Below are 22,177 nucleotides of genomic sequence, written 5' to 3'. Positions count from 1 at the left end.
TTTTTTACTTTATTTTTTTATATTTTTTTTTTTTAAATCCCTCTCTTTGTATATTTGATTAACGCGTCAACGATGTGCGCATAGGCAGAAAGGAAGAAAAGCGCTTCGATATCGTGCAGTAAGCCGGCTCGCCAAAGTGCCTCGAAACAGGATTCTGTAAGCCTGTGGTACAATGGATTTCACTGAATTTAGATAGAGGAATAATACCTGCTTAAACCATTCACAGCATAGTCGTTCACTATGAATGGTAAACCATTTAATTAAACAGAATCCGGATCAAATGGGAGTGACTAGAACCGGCGAGTATAACTTAAACACCGTCCGACAAGTATATTCCATTTACATGCTACCTGAATCACTCGATGGGAACATTCGAATAAATAGGAAAGGTTAACTAAAAAAAGTGGGATAAATTTGATAGCGTTCTGAACAATTTTCCTAGTCAATTTCATCAGTGGTTCTCATGAGTAATTTTATAACCAATTTAGATCATTAATAATTGACAGATGTGTGTAAATTAATTCAATGAAATTATTCATTCTTTTATCATAAGAATTATTTTCTTATATTCAGAGTAATCCAGTTGATCTTCCTTTTTCTATGAAAATTCAAGAAGGAAAGAGAAAGTATAGTGAATCTCATCTGGAAGGATGGGTGATGGCACGGAATTAGTAAACTTCAAGACACACGTTATCTCTTGGGATTCTTTTTAATAGAAAAAGAGAGAGAGAAAAATAAAGAGAATGAAAATGGCAAGAGAGTAACAATATGAAGACGCGCAGGTGTGACAATCTGCTCTAATAGATTACCGAGAAACAGTGTAACCTAGAGATGGTAAAGAATCCGTAGACGGTGAGGGTAGATCCCTCAAAGAATTCGAAAGCTGCTAGCCATCAGCATCAACATGCCTTGGCTGCTTTCTCGTATTCACTTCGGCGTAGAGACTAAAACTTAGGAGTAGGAGATCGCGAAACGAAAGGCAAATGGGATTGCCTCTGGAATTTCTCTACGATTTTCCAACTCTGGACCGAGGAAAGATTCCTTTTCTCTCTCTCTCTCTCACACACACATACATCTTCTTTCTTACGTTTGAAGTCTCGAAGAATTTCCATAAAATATCTCGGAAAAGTCTTGATCGAAAGCTTGTATATTTTCGTTTAACCAACAATTTTTCTTTTCTAACTCATTGTTGTACTCGAACACGTTTTCAGATTTCGAACAATCGACTTTGTTTTTTCGGAATTATGGTGAACATGATTGAATGAGAAAGGATTAGCAAGTCGAAATTTGAAAAGTTTGGATTTCAACATAGATAGTTTTTACGTTGGCCGTGTCACACCGGTGAAACATATTTGAAATTTTTGTAAGTTGACAAGAACGAAAAATCGCGGATCGACAAAATGTTGGCAACGTCAGGACGCGTCGATTGCATTGATCAAAACGAGTACGATTCAATGACATCTGTCGTTTACAAGTTTTGTTCAACGATCGGTTTGCAAAAAATATCCTATCTCTGAATGTTACTTTTGATTTTAAATAAAATAATAATGACGGAATAAATAAATAAATATATATATATATACATATGTATGTGTATAAAAGTGAAAAAAAAGAAACTGCGGTAAAAGCCGTTTGAGATCGTCCCGATCGAGAAATAGGAAATTTATTCTCTCATCGTGGGTTTACGATCTTTGGGAACACTTTTCGCGAGAATCTGTATGTCGTTAAAGGATAGGTCGAACGGAAGTGCTGTTATGGTGCCTAGGAAACGACGATTCAGAGACTCCTCGGCACATATTAGAGTCGTTAAAATCGATCACCGAATGTCGTTGTTCGATATCTATTCTTCTCATGAATAGATCCCCGTTCCTTTTATCCTTTTAATAAAACATATTAGGAAGAAAAATTGATCGATAATTTACCTTATCGAACGAAAAACACTTCTTTTCCAAAGTGCAAAAAACCACTGGAAAATTAATCGCTCGAGGAATGTTTTTCACGGGTAACACTTTCTTTCGTTTCTTTTCTTTTTTTTTCTTTTTTTTTTCTACCTTTTCTTTTTTTCCATTACGCATCGAGGAAAACGTATGCGCGGAGTTTCTTTTCTTCTTCCTTCTCTAAGCGTTCTTCTTTCAACCGATTCGAAATAGTTCAGCCAACTGCATTGATGACTGTGTTCCATAAAAGAGGCGGATAAAAGGTAGAGAAAGTTGCTAGGACGCCGAGAGAGTAAGGGAGGTAAAAAGAAAAAAGAAAAAAGCTTTTTCTATTCCTCCGTTTCGTTTCATCGTTCATGGGTTGGTGGTACCTTTTCTCAGCAACACCTTCATATCGAACTTATATACACTGTTAACGTCGTATTTACAGCTTTCCCATAACGAGGGAACAATGTTACTCTCTTTTGAACGACTTGTAGATGGAAAGTACAGGCTAGGATAAGGGGGGTCGGGAGGAGAGAGAAACGATAAGATCCTTTATCGAGACATTTTTTCGTATTCCTTAGTTTCTTTTTATTCCGAACGAGTCTGACGAAAAATTTATTATTTCTACGATTTCTTCGGCTTTTCCGTTCCTATTATGATTTTATTTCATCGAGCATTCTTTTACAACGGATAAATAATTTCCATGGGTATACGTTTAAACAAGAATGTATTCTTTATCTTTTTTTTTTCTACCCCCAACCCCCCCTTTTTTTCCTTTTTTTCGTTACGTCGAAATTGATGACGATCGTAAATCAACCGACGATGCATATTTCTAATAAAAAACAATGTTTCGGGATTTTATGGTGTCGTCGTTCGCAAAATATCATCGCGTAAAACCGATACCGGTTGGGACATTGAATATGCAGTTTTATTTTTCTCCGTGTATTCGTAAAAATATGCGAATAAAGAAATTTTACATCACCGGGGCTCTCGATGTGTTTAGTGTTTTCTATGCAAACTATATAAAACGTCGTTTTACAACCGAAACTTTTCGAATATTCCATGTAATAAATATTGGAGAGGATAATCTTTAAGCAATTTTAATATTTAAATAGGGAAAAGATACAAAATATTCTCTATCGTACAATTTTTATAAGTTCCGTTGGAAAAGAAAAAAAAAAAAAGGAAATATCTTGCAATAATCGATCGTTCGTTCCCATAAGCCTCTTTTAACGAAGTGACGTAATCCCACGATAACGAATAGGAAAATATTCGTACTTTGAGCTCGCATAATTTAATCCTCGACTTTCTTCCATTAGCAAAATTTTGTTTGATCCGTCTATAAGTTGACGAGTTTTATGGTGATTATTTAGTCTAGAAATTTTATTTCTTAAAATATGATGTATTTTAGAAAGAAATTGATAAAATCAACATTCAGGCATATGGATATTTCATTCGGTGTTTATTTTCGTAAAAAATATATATTTATTTGAAACGATAGTTAATTCGATAATCTATTTTGTCAGCAGTACAAAGGTAATAATTCAAGCGACAAGAAAGTCGAAGAACTGATCGATAATCCTCACTTCTAAGTCGAGGACAGCTAGTGGTAATTCAGTCGGAAGTCCGTAATTCTAGAATCGGAATCCTCTAAAAGGACTCGTCAAGCAAAGACTGCGCTTCTGCCACTGCTCGTAGATTTGAACATTCTCGTTCAATAAAGGTGAGAGTCTCCTCTTCCCTTGTTAAGGATTTCGCGTTTGGAGTAATCTGCATCTTTCCTTCTCTACTCTAACTCGTTGTCCTTATTCAAAACCACAGTTTCTCGTCAAGCTGCCGTTACCTCATGGACGTAGTAATGTCTAAGCTTCTCTATTGTATCCTCTTGTGTCGTACATCTCTTCTTCGGTAAGACGTCTTTCATCGAAGCTTGCTTTAGAGACAATTGGATTTTCGTCTTTTCGATTTGCATTTTCGATTCTACCAAGACGAAGATTCTTTAGAAACGTTACTGGCAAGTACTCGATAAGTAATTCGCTTTTGGAATAATCAATGACGATGAGTAGAATCAATCGATTAAATAATCCTTTTTTATTATTTCTTTTTTAATAATCTTATATTTACAATATTGTATGAGAGAGAGAGAGAGACACGTGCAAAAATTGAGCCTTGGAGTTGATTGGTTCGGATGACTCACGATCATTTGCTTTTTGAGTAATCATTCTAACCTTGGATCTATCGAGAACCCTATGGGTCAACTTCCCCACAAATTTTATTTGGATTGGAACAGTTCGATCCCCACAATATTTACAATTGGTTCCATCAAGTCAATCAGCAAATCTAAGAAATGTAATATCGTTTGCGTGCGGATGATACTCGCAATCAGTAATACTCCTCACTCCGGTTAAATAATCATTTTCGTTTCTTTATCTTTCTTTTACTTTTTTTCTTCCTTTTTCTCTGGTTAAAATGTTCGACACTTAGTAAATCGAAGTTTGGTAGAAAATTAATCAAGAATAAAGGAAGTTTTCTTAGGAACTCGGGACGGATGATTTACATTCTCGAGGGAACGTAGTAATTCGTGTTCTCGTTCGGTCACGATACGGGAACGGCTCGGCTAATTTCGTGGAGAGCGCTTCCTGATAGCAGACAGTAACTGCTTCGAAGATGTAATGGGCAATCTGCGAAGTGATGTTCCAGTCAAAGTGCCGGCTTAATCGATGCTTCGTGCGCAATTCAAGAAGGAAGAGGGAGGCTTTTTCGCCCTGGTCAAGATTCCGTCTACATTATCGAGCGATATCATTAATTACGGGATACTTTAGACCTTATCCGATGAGTCATTAGAATGTCCTAATGATTATGTTAATTTTATCATTTAAATATGCACTTACACGAACGTCAACTTGGATACATTCATTTTATTCGCGTATACGTTTAATATTAAAAATACTCACAAACAAAAACAATCGCAAATGAAAATATTATAAACACCAAGTTCGCAAAATAATATACAAGTAGACAAAACAATATATCACTTTATCACAATTCCTTCATATTTTTCATACGTTAGCGATAATCCTTGACAGGTTAGAATTCATCCTTTACGCAAAATCCGTCCTTCCGATAAGACACGCTCGACGAATACTCAAAGACAAACTTCGCTAACGCTGAAATATAGTCGAAGATAAATTCCACGATGAAAAGGAAGTTTCTCTCAGGTAGGAGGAGTGAAATGGGTGGGGGAACAAATAGGGAGAGACTCGTTCCTCGTCTTGCTTCGAGCTAATCCGCGAGCTAGAGAACAAGAGAGTGAAGGAGAATGAGAGACAGAGAGAAAGAGAGAAAGAGAGGCAGAGAGGGAGAACTAGCGTGTTAAGTTCGTGCACCCTTAGTAGTTGCTGCAGGTGCTGCGTGAGGTCGTTGGACTCGTCTTTCGTGACCTAGACAACCGGTTGCACGAGACACGTAGACGAAGCGGAAGTACCAGGCCACATCAGGCTGCTGCTTCTGCTGTTACTGCTATGGTAGCAGTTTCTGCGAAGTCTCGAAGGTCGTGCTGCGAGTGCGACGGAAAGACAGGGAACAGGGGGAAAGAGAGAAAGGAAGAAGAGAATATGCAGAGAGTGCAACGTCGAGATGTGTACCGCTCATTAGCAAGTGTCTCAACTTTTGTCAAGTTTCGCTGATGGCTGTATACTGGCGACCCTGTCGACGCCCCTGCTACCGTCTTTCCGTCTACTATGCTAAATGCATGTGGCGGTTGCCGCGTTGTTGCGTTTTCCTTTCCCCATAGTCTTCCCTTCTCTATCTTTATCTCTGGATATACTCATTTTCCTTGTCTTCACCGATCTCCAACTTCCATACCTTCATCCTTCCTATATAAACTCTTCCTCGAGAGTGAACGGCGTTGCTTTAATTGTTTAATAAACCTAGACCTTTTTCTCTCATTCTCTACTTCTTCTTTTTCTCTCTTCCTGTGTTCGGCCCTTATAACTAGATTTTCCTTCAGATTTAAAATAACGATATCATGGATGATATTAAGTTGGAAAAATTCAAATTCTCTTTCCATCTTTTTCTACTTTAAAGATACGCTACATTAATCATTGTTGCCTGAAAAGAGATCTTCACTCGATAAGAAGGGTTTTTCTTATTTTTTTTTTTTCTTTCATAAAAAGAAAGAACGCTCCTATATAACGAAGAAAAGTAATAAAGATAAATCGTTCGATTTTGTCACGCCACGAGATAAAAATATTCCAGCACGGGTCTGAGATAGTAGATTGCTGCTTTTACTCTAGCAATTTGTGGACGCGGTTGCATGGTCAGTTAGTCGTTTCATTTTAAACCTTTCCTATTCCCCTATTCTACTCTCGAAATCGTACGCATTTTCTGTTTCAAACGCATTTTCTATCTCCCTCTCTCTTTTTCCTACCCATATATATACAAATGCTTGTACAGACAGTGTGTGTTAGGGAGAGAGAAAGAGAGAGAGGGACACAGTGTCGAGAACGTCGACGAATGAGAGAGGAGAGAACCGCGCGGTGTTTGCACAGTCGCCGGCAAACATTGTAATCCGGTAACACTCTGCCTGCGAGGATTGGTTGCGGCTGGAGAGGGGCGAGGAGGTAGCGGGTGAAAGCGTGGGAGAGAGGAAAATGTGTTCTCGCACGTAGATATATCTGTATGTGTTTGCGCACGGTTGTATGTCCTATGTGTAGGACCTCTACGCGCTTGTGTGTGTGTGTCAACGTTGAGAAAAGGTGGGGTGTTGTTGGGTTCGGTGGATGATGTAGAAGAGAGGGGAGGAACGAGTCGATGTCAAGTGATGGTCCGGTGACACTTTATAGGCCGAATGTCAGTCTTCTCATACAAAGACACACAGTGTGTGAATGGACGAGCAAGCACGTTGCTCCGAATTCGCTTCGAATTACGCTTTAATGTTAAAAACTACTACTACTACGATTTTGTTCACGGATATATGATCTGGGATTTTGGAAAAGTATCCTCGTTTTTTCATACATATATTGTTTTTGTTTCTATTTTACCTTCCCTTTTTTAGCCATTTTATTTTTAAGAAACGTTTACGAGCGGAATATTATGAAAATTTAAAATCGCGTACGAGTGGAGAAGCGTGCGTATAGCAGAATATATTTGAAATTAGGGGAATAGTTTGTTTGAAGTGTTTCAAGAAAATTTAAACAAGAAGAAGGTAAGAGGAAAATGTTTTACATCGTGGATGGTATAGATTTAATAAATGTATAAAATATATTCAAAACAAGGATAGATAAGTAAACACAATGCCGAGATTGTTAGAGAAAATTGATTGGTAAACAATTATTCTATAAAGTCTCAGTTAAGCTAGAAGGAAAAGTTGGTTTATCGAATAAGGAACAACAAGAAGAGCAACCGGTCTCTCTCAGTACCGAGTATCCTCCTCTACTCGTCGTTTCGTATTCATTGACTAGGTGATGAAGGAGATGGACGCAAGAGAAGCGGAAGGAGGAGAGTCAGAGTGGTAGAGGATTACAGGCGAATTAATCCAGCGCAAGGGAATTCGGCTCGACTTATGAAGGAGGAAGGAGAGAGGTTGGTGGTTTCTCGAGAGACGTTTCGCTTAGTTTCATCCAGGCGTTAAGGTCGCTTCTGGATCGGTCGATCTGCCGCCAAGGGCTGCTACCCTTTCTGCTGTTGCCTGTCTGCTGCCTGGGTGTAGTAGTAGTGGTGCAGTGCAGTGCAGTTAGTGCTGTTGCTGCTTCACTGCAGATAGCGATACGAAGTTACTCGGAACTCTGGTTGCGACTTGATAAACTTTTGCTTTTGCGACTAGAAGAAAGTATGTGTGTGTCTGTGTGTGTGTGTGTGTGTGAGAGAGAGAAAGAAATATATAGATATCTGATATGCGACGTGTTTTACTTTTAATGTCTACCCTCGAATCTCGTTACTATCAGTAGATATTGGAAAGTAGAAATAGAGGGATCTCTTTTGATAGACATCACGTTTCTTATAACACACCACTTTTCCATTCTCTATTCCTTCAGTCTGTTAGCGAATCACAATGAGAAAGTTGAATGCTTCTACTACGAGTTTCTCATTTAATTTCCATTCGGATTTTATTCGGGAAGTTCGTTTGACTTCGCCATGATAATAGCTTTTCTTCGAACGCTTTTTAGATCAATTCTCGCTAGTTTCTATCGTCTATTTCATTCCTTTTCGTAGTTCGTGTTGTCTTATTCTATTTCTATCTAATTCTTCTATCCTTTCAAACGTATTCATCATGTTCGTTTGAAGGGAATACGAGTGACGTTGAAATTGAATAATATTCTAGGAGAATATCTTATCTTAAATTAATACTTCGTTTATCTTACTTCCTTATTCGTCGGTTAGATAATTCCAATGTAATACACGTGAAATAAAACTAAATTTTTTAGCATTTAATCATTTTTTGTTTTAAAAACGTCGATCGATTTTTTATTCGAAAGTTAAGTAAAAAAAAAAATTTCTTCTTTTTTTTTCTTTTCGAAAGGAAAGAGAGAGAGAAAAAAAATGGAGCTTGATGACATATTGACATAACGACGTCGTAAAAGGTATTTAGAGGTCGCTTATACGAGGGTAAGGAAAGAAAGAAAAGACTTTTAGAAGGGGTGGTAGTCGAATAAACTAGACAGGCTTGGCTGACGCGAGAAACGAATGGCTCGTCGTAATCGCAGAACCTAAACGCCCGGCATTTGTTATCTTTAAACCGTGTAGAGACGAGGGGTGACTCGGACAAACCGGAAAAGATACCACAAAAGAGGGTTGGAGGTAACAGCAGGAGAAAGAAGGTTCAACGGAATGATTAGCGACATTTAATGCGAACTCACCGTCGTAGATTTTATGTCTTCCTCGTTTTCTCTTTCTCCTTTCTCGATGTGAAAAAAAAAAAAGAGAAGAGAAGAAAGAAAGAAATATCTTTTTTAATTACATGGGACTACTGGAATAATTTCACGTATAATTTCATTAAAAGTCCGAGCTTATTAATTTTCAGAATTCGAAAAATTCTTTTCTCTTATTATTTTAATGAATTCAATTTTGTTTTTTTTTTGTTTTTTTAGTCAACGTTGTTATTATTATCTTTTCTTTTTATTTTTTTTAGTAAATTAAGACACTTCAAGGTAGCATAGGCACGACTGGATCTGACATGAAGAAATGCAAAGAAAGTAAGAAAGAGAAGAAGAAGAAGAAGAAGAAGAAGAAAAAAGAACAGAAGACATACAAAGTCGAGTGAAAAAAATGTCGCTCAAAAAGAAGGAAAGAGAGAGAAAGAGAGAGAGAGAGTAGGGTCACCAAGAACGGTTTATACACAGAAGACAGTAATGGACCAAAGAGAAAACGCCTACACTGAGTATATAGCGGGTGGAACGACACAAAGGAATGTGAAACTAAGGCAAACATTTTTTTCTCGCACCGGCTCTTTCGAAGGCGTACTCCCACTACGGATATACTGCATATATTATAATGAAACAAAGTGCACTCTCCGGTAATGTGAAAGGAATTCTTTTGAATTCGACGAAAAACAAGTAACCTCTTCGAATTATTCAAGATTTCTTTTTCTTTTTTTTGGTTTTTCTTTTTTTTTTTTTGACACAGTCGCATCAGTTTTATTCCATTTCAATTATTCTTAAATAAATTAAGAGGATAGTTTTATTTAATTGTTTTATCGTAGCTCAGTTCACCGACATCGTATTACGAATGATTTTCTGACGAATTATAGTTACTCGTATTTGATGCAGGAATATAGGATCATTAGGGCTAGCTAGCTCGCTATGCATAATCAAAAATCTATTGTTCGAATGATACACTGGAAATAGTTTTGCATTCGAGTCGCGTAAATTCGAGATGTATTATATATTATCGAGAGACACAGTGAGAACAGTTTGCGACGAGCTTGCATTGATAATTATCTCGGTGCAGATATCCATGTAATTTATGCTTACATCGTTTGGTGGACGTCAGATCGTACCAAGTGTTGGAAGCACTCTGGAGAACATCACACCATCGCGTATTCGAGCATTCGAGTGCCCAAATTAAGCTCGAGTCGATGTTGAATCAGACGATGCTCCGCTTGTGGAAATGCGAGAAACGCGTTAAATCAGATTATACGGTACGTTTGTATCGTCTAAGGAATCTATTTGGCTAAAATCTTGTTTTACTATTTAATGTTCTCATCAAAATAAAAAAATATAAAAAATTCATCATTTCAACGTAACGATATTTATTTAAAACAAGAAAAATAAAAACAAATATAACAAATTATTGTTTCATATAAATCAAGTAAAAGGATAATATTTTCATTTCTTTTTCGTTATTTAATTCTTTGAAATGTTTATATTTTTTCGTCAGAATATTTTTAGAGTTATATTTTGAACGTAGTATAAAATTTTGCTAGGTCAGGCTGTTGTTCGGTCTATTTTTCGTTCTATCGGCAGGACAAATCCATAATATCTTCCTAACCTCGAAACTCTTCCTATATGGTGTACCTAAAAGCTTCCTTCTCTTCCGTTGTACCGAGATTATGGGTTTATTATAAAACCCATATCCCTGTTGCATTTTAGTCAGCTTGCCAGTGTGTATATACCTACTGTCTAACCCCCTTTTTATTCAACCTCTCTTACAGACTAAGAGGGTAAAGCATGCTACGAACGAGGTGGTAGCGATATAAAAGACGAGAATATTAGTTGCACATGACTTGCAAAAAACTATTACTATTTACAGCACGAACTTTACTAGCTTAAGCTAGAGAAGACGTTAGTATAATGCAGTGTAAAAGCTTCATGTAACAATGAGCAACATAAATCGTAAGAGTTGACTACGAAATTCTTTCCAAATGTCTGCAACCCTTTTTTCCTTTTCTTTTTTCTTCTTCTTCTTCTTCTTTTTTTTCTTTTCCAAGAGAAACTACTTTTGGGAGGATACCAAACGATTTTTAAGCGAGACGAAAAAATGAAAAATTTTAAGGGGAACGCATTATATTAATGGTGGAAACAAAAAATGAGGAAATATCGATCGGGCAAAACTTGCGGGAGATACGCAGAAAGCCGCGCAGCAGGGTACAAACAATTTAAAACGCGAAATGAAAAGTGAAAGGTTGTGAGCGTATTTGTCAGAGCTGGTGACAGTGCGGGGGGGAGGAATCGAAACTCATTGTCATTGTGCATCACGTGTGTCCTGTACAGATACTTTTAACAATTTCAGTTTTTGAGTACAATGTAAATGTGTGCAGACAAAAGAATAATTAATAATGTAATAATTTATTAAAGTTACCAACATAAATAATATAAGAAGTTTCACTTCGGTCACGTGTAGGTTCCAAGCTCTTTTATCTCTCACTTTTTGTGTGTATGTGTGTGTTTTTATATATTACGTTTATTTATTACTTTCATGATAAATATTTTCTTTATAATCTGAATTGTTCACTTCAATTTAATAATTTTTATCATTTTGTTTTACAATCGCTGTTTGATCTCTCTGCTTTTTGATATTTGCAGAATTTCGAAATAGAGATCGTTTTAAACGAAAGTATTTAATACGTGCTATAATACATACGTTCATGATTCACGTGGAAAATACCATATGTCTCGTTTTTTTTAATACAATCCGTTAACATATATATATTTGTCCTTTATATTTTTTAATTAATCTGCCTCCAAGCAGAGAGAGAGAGAGAGCGAACGATGTAACGGGACAGTGATATTTCTATATAGCTTGGTTCGTTTACGTCTATAAAATAAAACAGATCGGAGCATTCGTTTAGTGAGATGCGAAAGGTGCAGATTTGTAAATATAAAAAACCTTTTGAGCTTGTTATTTATTTTGTTAACAACAAAAAAGAAAGGAAACAAAAAAAGGACAAAAAAAAGAACAAAATTTCGTCGGTATTAGTTGTTTCGTTAATTATTGCGAATATTACTTTATTGTGATAAAATAAATGTGAATGATGTGTTACGTGATTACTTTAAAATGTGTATCTACAGTACCTGTACTGCATGCACATAAATATATACATTTGTATGCATACACGTGTATAGGAATATAGAAATTTCCATCAAAAAAAATAACAAAAAAATAAACGTAACGAGAGGAAAGAAAAACAAGAGAAATGAGGTCAGCGACAGAACAAAAGGGCAGAGGGCTCGTTGACTCCGTTATAACTGGCGAACACATAAATTGGAGGACTTTCGGTGTCGGATTGCCAAGAGGGGTTAGAGGGAAGAGTTTACCGGGGGTTGGAAGGAGAAGGAATTGTGTTGATGATACTGATAGCAATTTGTTTCCTTTGTTTCACTTCGCAATTCCTTTCCGTTCCTTTTCGGGTAACACCTTTGCTTGTGTTCATTTAAAGTAATGGTACCACAAAAGCATTGATAACCGAATTCATTCCATAACGAAGACGTCCGAGAAACGGACGTAGTAAATTTAAAATCCTCGTAGAGGGGTTGGTTTAGTTTTACGTGCAATTCTTACACATCTATATATATATATATTTTCTTCATGCGAATTTACGTTACATTACGTTCATCTTGGAAGATAAATCGAAGATTCGTTCGTGCATTAAATCTTTAAATAATAGGATAGTAGAGATGGAAAATAAATGGGTTATTATACGAATCCAACCTTCTTGGGGGCATCATTCTTTTTTACTTTTTCTTTACCGCTACGTGCCAGTTCAATTGGATTTTATAGGCCGACTGTTAATTATTCCTCTACAACCCTTATCCGACCTTTTCTTTCTCCTCCCGTTTTCTTTTCCCCCTTCCTTTTTTTTCTCTTTTTCTATCCTTCCTTCCTTGAATCCGCTATCTCCGGTTCGTAGAAATATTAATTTCTCGATTTCCTTCAACCCGTTATTCTCGACTCCGTCTTTCCCGAGTAGCCAAGGAAAGAAAAGAAAAAAGATGGGAGGAGGATGAGTAGGAGGGTTGCCCTTAATTGGCACGATTAAATTAGACATCGACGATTCGTAAGAGAAGAGAGCGAGACGAAAGGACACGGTTACAGCCAATAGGAACGTAGCATCCCCTTAACATTGGACTGTATCAACACCGTCTCAATGCGGTCGAAAGTGCGCTTCAGCATTTTTCTTCGTGATAAATGTTTGTCGACAGTAGTCATTGTATAACGAGGGACTCGTTTTTTTCAAACTTCACCTTCGAGGAATGAAAAGTAGTCAATTAAAACGGGTTATTAATTGAATGCCTTCCGATAACGGTATTCATGTTTATTAATCCATTATAGGGTTTTTACAGTTATCAATATTGTTTCGATAATGGCTCAGCTAAAATATTTTCATTGCTTCGTTTTATATATATATATACATATATATGTATGTATATCGAATGTTAATCAAACAAATTGCATGTGGTTTGCTTGGGGAAAATTTCGATGAATATTTTCTTTGGTAAAATAATATAATAGGTTACAAATATAAATTATAATAAATAGGGCATTTTGAAAACACAAATGAATTGTGTAACAGATTCAATATGAGATAATAAATATAAGCATATGTATTTGTTCGTATAAATTATATATATATGTATATACATATTCTATGGAGAAAACATTGTAACCGAGTGTGGAAAATCGATGCAATATACGCAACCGATATATCACGACGAGTGCCTATTGTCGATCGATCACAATACGCGATAATATCGGGCCGACGTATTCGAAAGCGATCCACGTTTCTAAGTATCTCATATCGGAAGCCTCGATTTTATCGGCGAGAAGACGTTCTCTTGCTGTTCGATCGTACCAACCTCTTCGACTTATCGCCAAACATCGACAATTCTTCCTGTCCTATATTTCAAAGTGATTTATACTTCTTGTATTCCCAGCAAGATTCAGACATTCTTATCGCATCGATTCATAAACATTGATTCGTTAATAACAAGGAACGATAAGACAATTTTTATAAATAATTAATTAACGTACGTTTTACATTCGAATTACGAAAATCTGATGTTATTGATTTTGTCTTCTTTTTCCAACAATTACGATTGGTAAATTTTGAAATATCGTCGTAGAATAAATCGAACCTTTTGTTCGAACGAAAAATCAATGAAACTAGACGAACTTTTTATTTGTTAAAAATAAAAAAAAAAAAAAAGAAAAAGGACCGTTAGATTCGACGAAACGTCATGTTGGAATATAACCGTAAAAGTTAGTCGCCCGAAATCAAGGAGAGAAGAAATAAGAAAGAAGGAGAAAAGATAATTGACGACGCGCGTTTGAAGAGATAAAAGATAAAGAAGAGAGGGGAGACAAATGATCATGTCGAATCGAAGGGAAACAACACGGTCATCGGCAGGGAATTCCTATTTTGCACTCGATTCGAGTAGATTTCAAAGTCGATGCACTGATTGGAGGTTCTCCTCTAGTCTTTCTTTCTGTTCTTCGATCATTATCCCTAGAAATAGTGAAAAAAAAAGGAAAAGAAGGAGAGAGAAAATAAAAAGACAAATTAAAGGAAAGAAAAAAAAAGAAAAGAAAAGAAAAGAAAAGGAAAAGGAAAAGAAAAGAAAAAGAAAAAGAGAGGAAGAAAATGCGAAGTCTTTCGACCGATTTCATTCACCTTCGATTATTCCCTTCATTTTTCGCGTCGCTGCTGTGTACTCTTGGAAAAAAAGGAAGAAAAAAAGAAAGGGAAAAAGACAGAAAGAAAATGATAGAAAAAGAGAGTAGTAAAAAAGATCGAAGGAAAAAGCGAGAGAGAAAGAGAGAGAGAGAGAGACAGTGCGGTAGAAAATAGGAAGGAAAAAGAAGACTCTAAGATGACGGAGGTTATGTGAGGAGAATGGGAATCCTGGCGTGGTATTAGCTAGGGAATTTTCTATTTCAGATTCCGCGAATCTATTTTATCTTAAACTTCGTAATTCCATACCGCCTGCCTACCCACGAGCACGAAGGAATTCAGCCGCGCGACCTTTCATCCTCTCTGGATAATCCAGCCGCTCCCTCTTTACCTTAACCACCTATCTCCTTCGGTGTCCAACTGTGAGAGATAGTGAGAAATGGAGGGAAATAGAGAAAACCTAGACAAATAAAGAGAATGAGAGAGAGAAATAATATTCTTATATTCTTTTGGTGGACACAGAAGATATCGCACGGTCACTGGGTTATCGGGTTTTTTGAATTTGTCTTTTTTAATATATTGCGATATCGTTTACACTGTGGACTCTTTTGAAAGTTTCAGTTCAACGATACTAATCGTAAAATCGTCCTAGGAAAATAAAGTTGAGTCAATCTTCAGCATGGCTAGGGGTTTACATTTATTTCTTGATGTCGAATCTAATGATATTTGATCTGAAACATTGGTATCTATGATTTTATTGACAATTTTTCGAAAAATAGATTTAATGAATTATACATACTTTTGTTAAGGATAATATTTATTTGAAAAATGTTGTATAGTGTGACACGTTAATAGTTTTACAATTTTATTGCACGATCGTACCAGAGAACAATTCGACCTCCGTAACGAATATTTAGTCGACGTTGTAGGAAAAGCTCGATTGACGTGTGTAAGGGATATATTTTTTTGTTTTTTTTTTGTTTTCTGACAATGGTAAATACGTAGATATTTAGACTTGTACATATATGGAAGTAGCATTCGCAGTTAGATAGCCGCTTTGCATACACACTTGACCCATTGATCGCTGTACTATTTCGTCCTTCCGCACGTGGGACTGACAACGTAGCAGCCGCGTTTACGATATCGCTATATCCCCCAACATTTTCGACCTAAAAAATAAAACAGAGAAGGAGAGAGAGAGAGAGAGAGAGAGAGAGAGAGAAATAGAGAGAGGAAAAAAGCAGACCAAGCGAATAAAACTCGAAACGATTTTCTACGTGTGTCGCTTATTAAACTGCGAACACAACCTACTTTTTAGCGTTCCTTCGTATTTACATTTAATTTTATTTCGTATTAATTTTGTTAATTCATTCTCTTCGAGTGTTTTAAAATCGACGCTCAAATATTTTCATTTTAAATATGCCAAATAATAGCTCGCGATTTGAATACGCGTGCATAAAATTTCACCAGGCGCGTGTAGCGTTGTTCAATAAATATCACAAAATCCTTGATAAATTTGAAATACCGGAATCCCATAGGATTAAATCGAGCAAGAAACAATATCATCGCGTACCCACTAATATCATTCAACGTTATTTAACGTTATATATAAAATATCCATTATAATAAGGGGAAAAATGACGAAGTATCTTTTGTTTACCCCATACCCGCACTATATTAGCTGTTTGCTGTTTCGTATAAAAATGATCCAGAGTTTAGTACTGTTACCATTATAGAGTTGAACGGGGTAAGTATTTTATATAGCTTAAAACTGCGTCATCACCGGACGACAATACTTTCATAAACATGACGCGTTATCGCGCGTCCTCGGCGGAAATTAATTTTCAGGTCGGTCGTTGTCAAAATTCAGAATTCAGCTCGTGCACTTTTGCGCGTTTTCACCGCCCTTGCTTCTTCTCTCAAACGAGCATCCTAGTTACGATACAACACCTTCATTCCATTTCGTCGTACGACACATACATACATACGTACATACATACATCTACACACCTACATATGTAGTAACACACACGTAGGATCATTTACACGTTTAGGAGAAACGTAGCGATCTCTCGTTTTCAACGGTCCTAACGTTTGCCAGAGGGGAATTGGACAAGGTAGGCTAGAAGGGGTGAACCTGCCAGTTTGTGTGTACGTGTACGTGTATGTGTATGTGTATGTGTACAGGACTTCGAGACTAACAACCCCCACTCTTCAGGCTTCCCTTCGTAACGTAATTGAATCACGCTTCTCGGCTAGCGAGGCGTAAAACGTGGATTAAATACGGCGCATACGTGGAACCGAAACTGGTCCTCTGCACAGAGGGACCACGAGAAGAACAAGGGAGAGAAAGCAAGAGGGTTCCTGAGTGATTTGAAAAGCTTTTCCCACAGCGGTTACGAATCGTCTAAATTCCAGGCTTATAAAAGGTAGAAACGACGATGACGACGACGACGACGACGACGACGATAGTTGGGCTTATGTGTTTTCTATTGGCCAATGTCGAGGTCGCTGTTCAGTGATTCGTCAACCATATCCTTTAATTAATCCGTTCCGCGATCCTTTTATGGCCATGCTTTATTTTGTTCTCTTTCTTTCTTTCAGTCTTTTACCTTTTTACAGTCGTTGACGCAGTTTCTCTTCATAGTCCCACGTTATAAACGAAAACACATACACGGAATATAGTGAAAGAAAAGAGAGAAAAAGATAGATGAAAAAAAAGAAAAAAAAGAAATATAAAAAGAGATACGATATCGATGAACCGGAATGAGGTTTGCGTTTCACGAAGGGCTTCTGATATTTATTTATAAAGCAACAAGAGAAAGCGTGGTGTATTCCATCTCTTCTATGGTTGCGCGTATACCTTTCAAAATTGGCACACATGAGTTTCTTTATCTATCTCGTTTGAATAGCTCTTTCTTGTTGTTTTTCTTTCTCTCTTGTTTTTTTTTTTATTTTTTTATTTTTATTTCTTTTTTGTTATCTTGTTTTTTTTTTATCATTCTTCCATCGAGTGTATTTTTCTTTTGCTCACTTTACATATAAGCTTTGGCAACATTTCGTTTTTTTTTCGAATCATCCATTTTACCTCGCGTTTACCTCGGGGTAATATACAATTCGTTGGTAACCGAAAGCTGGACGACAGTAGGAAATTACGAGAATACTAGATACGCGCTGATACTGGCTGAAAATTGGACAGATAAAGTCGCGAATGTGATTCTATGAAAGCATGCAATCCGAAGAAGGAGCTCGTGCAAACCAAATTGCTATGTCTCATAGTCCCGACATTTTTCTCGTTATTTCAAGCTTACCATCTATTCTATTCTATTACTTTTTCTTTTTCTTCTTCTTCTTTTCTCTCTCTTTTTTTCTTTCGCGTTAAAAATAACACTGATTTAAATATTAATATCGTTCGCGGAGAATAATTTTACCGTATATCTTTTTTTTAGCTTTTCTTCCTTTCTTTCTTTCTTTCTTTCTTTCTTTCTTTCTTTATTTTTTCCCCCCCCGAAGAAGACGAAAATTTTTATTTCAAATCGTTCCTCTTGCAAAATACAAATGTTATTCATCCAACATGTCTTGTTCACCCGACAATGTTTACGAAATTTATGAATGTCACGATTATTTCGGGAGGATCCTACGAGAAACCATCAATCTCGACGACCCAGTTTCACTTGCAAGCGAGGCAGACATGGAGGAGAGAAGGAGAGAAAAAGAGAAAGAGCCAGGATCCTTTCGTACCTAGCGTACGTTTATGACGGAGTTGCTCTCAAACTGTTTTGTAAGAAAGATAAATAGGCTACTTCGATAAAACTTACTCTACGCTCTTTCTTTATTTCTTTCACTGCGGGTAGTGCCACTATTGAATTATATTATTATACGAGAATTGATTTATTACGTTTATTCGTTTAACACGCGCCTTCGTATTTTTCAAAACGGACAATTAAACTCATCCCTTTTGTTTAATAACCCTAACATATAATTCCTATGATTATTCCTCTTTTTCTTTTTTCTTCCGGTAGAATCATCAAGTTTTGCGATAAGAATTTCGGTCTCGTGAGATAATAAAGAATTGTCTGTTTCAAATTTGAAAGTAAAACGATCGATAGGAAAAATATTTTGTTTAGATTCGTTGTTAATAGAAAATTTAAGTGACATTAAAAAGCGTAACGCGTTTCACCGATTCCCGTTTCAAACACATTGGCAACTTTCGATAGGACCTTTACATTCCCAGCATGTACCTTGAGTTAAGTAACTCGCACGTGACAGGAAGATACAAAGCACCCTTAAGGAATTCAAGAGCACCTTTTGCCGATGCTTCTCTACCCATTGAAAGCTCTAAACGATTATATCATAGATTTACTTTCTCTCAAAGGTGGAGAATACAAAGCTCAAAAAAAAGAAGAAAACAAAATTCGAGCTTTTGATAAGACGTTATTAAAAAAAAGCTTTGTTTGTTAAGAAGATACGCAAACCGATGACAAACGTGAAACTTGTGACAGGAAGTACGGTAAGAAGGGTAGAGAGGGGGGTGGTGGTGGTGTTGAGATCAGAACCCGCGATTTACCGCAGTAATTACCAAAATTACTGCACCGCATAATGGCGGTAATTATCACCGTAATTCGTGGTAATTGCAGCGGCAGTTACCGAATGCGAACACCGAAGCCACCCCAGTGCGATGGGGGTTAAAGGTTGTAGGTATCGTTGACTAGCGACAGCGTCTTCTTGGATTTTCCTTCCTTCCTTCCTTCCTTCCTTCCTTATTTCCTCTTATCCTTCCTCTTCACAACTTTGATTCTTCATACCTCGTTATCGATCTTTGGTTAACGAAAATGATCCTGGGCTTAACTCGGATATCTTATTTTCTTAATTCTTCTTTTTTCATATTAAGAGAGAATAAGAAATTCTTGATAATAAAGGATCACCCTTAGATTATTTTTCAACTATAATTGATAGTTATCGATAAGGAAACTCGCTAATATAATATTTCAAGTGTGGTGATTATAGTTTTCCGATACGAAATGAATCAGAGAATTTTCTTTCAATATCATTATTTGTGATATTCTTGAGAAATATAGATTTCAATCGATAAGTGTAATTGGCGTTAAGATAAAATCATTGTTGTTACCGTAGGAATACTTACTTTTTTTTTCGTCTGTTACAGGAACGAATCCCGTTAAAAGGGATGAGGATTCTTGGCACGGGGTGAGTTTATTCAACAGATACTATTGTAAAAAGTATAGAAAGAGGAGGCTCGAGAAAGTCTCGGAGACTCGGGCCGAAAACTAGCCTAGAATTACGGTTATCATGGAAGCTAGTGCGAGCTCTTGCATACTAAACTAAACCTACCTACCTCCTACCCGCTGACTTTTGCTCTCTTTTACCTTCCATCCCTTAAATTCTCCTGGAAAGCTTCTTCTAATTATCCTGCCTTCTTCTAATTGTCTCTTGCTAGTCCGAAGACAAACGGGATGAACGGAAGGAAGAAACCGGCTCATGTTTACCAATTATCCTTGAACGAGACGACGTCATTTGCTTTTCTTTACTTTTCTTCCCCTTTTTTCTTAAATTATCGAAAATAAACACGAACAAGAGTCGATTTTTCGTGGTAAGAGATTTTGAATTAAAGTCAACGTTCTCTTTACTTTCCAACGTTACAGTAGTTGGGGGTAGGGCGGGGACGGGGGCTGGGGTGAAGGGGTTGTGTTCTTTAAAATTAAAAGGGGTCGTAAAACTCGGATGGAAATGCAAAGTAGCAAGTTGAAAATGGGAGAGCTGACTATTTTTAATCTTGCATTGACTCACGAAAGTCCCCACGCGTCGTCTCGCTTCGAGTTTAAGAGACGAAAAGACGTCGATTTAATGGCGGACGCTGCTTCTCTCTCTCTCTCTTTTCATTTTTTTTTCTCTCTCAGAGAGAGAGAGAGAGAGAGAGAGAGAGAGAGAGCAAGGGAAAGAGAAAGAGAGGAAGGGAAAGAGGGTTGTGAGTTCTTGCACGGATAGGAGTAAAAAAGGGCGAATCCTCGAGGCGTACGAAGAGAGACCGAATCCGAGGCTTTTTCCTCTTAATGACTCGCGAAAAATTTTCAATGCTTCCCGACGACCCGTCTTTTCATGAGGAATAATAAATGGCGGATGGCATCGGGATAGCGGAGAGTAGAGAAACGCGATGGGCGACCGACGAGGTGCCATCGTTGGAAATGTGCGAAGCTTAGAACATGTTAGAGGAAAAGAGAATGAGAGAAAGAGAAAGAAAAAGAAAGAAGCAAAAAAAAAGAGAGAAGGAAGAGAGAAAGAGAGAGAGAGAAAGAAAGGAAAAACGGGATGGGGGTGGGACAGAGAAAAAAAAAGAAAAAGGGAAGGAACATCGGTGCTTTCCAAAGAGGTTAAAAAGAGTAGACGGGAGGAATAGAGGGAGGGTAGTGGCCGGTGCTCTCCTGGCAGCCATAGCGCGGTTTTGTATATTTATCACCCTTTGAAAAATGTCGTTGGAGTTCCTGTGAGTCAAGGGAGATGATACTACCCAAGACTATTCGTCAAAGTAACCGGAAAGTTTGTCACGGCCTTGTCCTTCTTCTTATTCTTATTCTTATTCTTATTCTTATTCTTATTCTTTTTCCCCTTTTTGCGATAAGGTTTCTTTTAAGAATTAGCGCAAAGGTGTTCTGTTCAAAGATCGCATAAGATCCCCCTATTCTTACATCTTATTTCTTTTCTTTGATAGGTTTCTTCCTCCGCGAAAGTAGGACTGTTAAGCTTGATAAGGGGAGGGTTTCAAACACGGAGGGGGGGGGAGAATAGAAGGAAGAGAGGGAGGAGGCAGTTTACAAAACTTGATCCTTGCTTACCGATCTAGCCTCGCAAAGTGATCCTTCGAAAGTTTCTAAGGTATCGAGAGTGATCGAGCAAAATTTATCCTTCCGTAAGGTTTAACGCTAGTGGAATTCCTATAGTGAGGCCCGAAGGGACTTAACCCGTGACACGATACCAAGAAGACCACTCTGAACTTTCTCTTAAGACAGATCGTTTCTCCGTAGAGACGATCTTACACCCTTCCGGTTCTCTCCAATGTTCCTTTCCCATCCTGGTCCGCTTCCTTCGCTTTTATCTCCTGAGAGGTTTACCATGACTCTGAGTAATAGTTTCCTTCGAATAAATGTATTCCGTGTGTTTCTAGAAGAAGGAAGTAATTATTTGGAAAAAGTAGAAGGATGTACTCTATAGTCGAGCAAATAGAGAAAGGATTATGTTCGGTTTATGGTCGGACTGTTAAATCTTCGAATACATTGTATGTGTGTACGTGTGTGTGTGTGTGTGTATGTGTGTGTGGCCTGAACTAACTAGAAGTACAACCGAGAACGAAACATTTCCGATATATTTTTGAAAATTGACGTACTTACCGATGCTGCTAGTTAAACTCGCATAAAATGACTTTTCCTTAATTGGTCGTAGTAATTAAAATCCAAACTTAAAATCTCGAGTGTAATGTTGGTTAAATATCGGTCCATTGGAAGTCCCACCATTCGATACCCGAGAAGTGGGAGGTTAAAACTGGAAAATATATAATCTCGTAACTGAGTTTTATTAAGAGCACCACTTGGGTGGTTGTAAGAAAGTTTCGCTAACTCTCGGGCTATACTTTGGCGAT

At 37.2% G+C, this 22,177-nt stretch overlaps 1 protein-coding gene across 13 annotated transcripts in view; it reads left to right on the top strand.

The window, feature by feature from the left end:
• LOC122526011 (protein turtle) overlaps positions 1-22,177 on the top strand; it is a 215,198-nt gene that overhangs the window by 67,836 nt on the left and 125,185 nt on the right. For 12 of the 13 annotated variants that reach the window (XM_043649098.1, XM_043649111.1, XM_043649114.1 and 9 more), the window contains one exon: positions 19,694-19,734. The exons of the other annotated variant lie outside the window; for it this stretch is intronic. The gene's annotated coding sequence lies outside the window, so the exon portion shown is untranslated. The remainder of the gene's footprint in view (positions 1-19,693; positions 19,735-22,177) is intronic. 13 annotated transcript variants of the gene reach the window in all.

Source organism: Polistes fuscatus, unplaced genomic scaffold (genome assembly GCF_010416935.1).
Source record: "Polistes fuscatus isolate 324 unplaced genomic scaffold, CU_Pfus_HIC Scaffold10, whole genome shotgun sequence".
Classification (NCBI taxonomy): domain Eukaryota; kingdom Metazoa; phylum Arthropoda; class Insecta; order Hymenoptera; family Vespidae; genus Polistes; species Polistes fuscatus.
The sequence above is the reverse complement of the archived record's forward strand: the minus strand, read 5'-3'. Positions and strand labels throughout refer to the sequence as shown.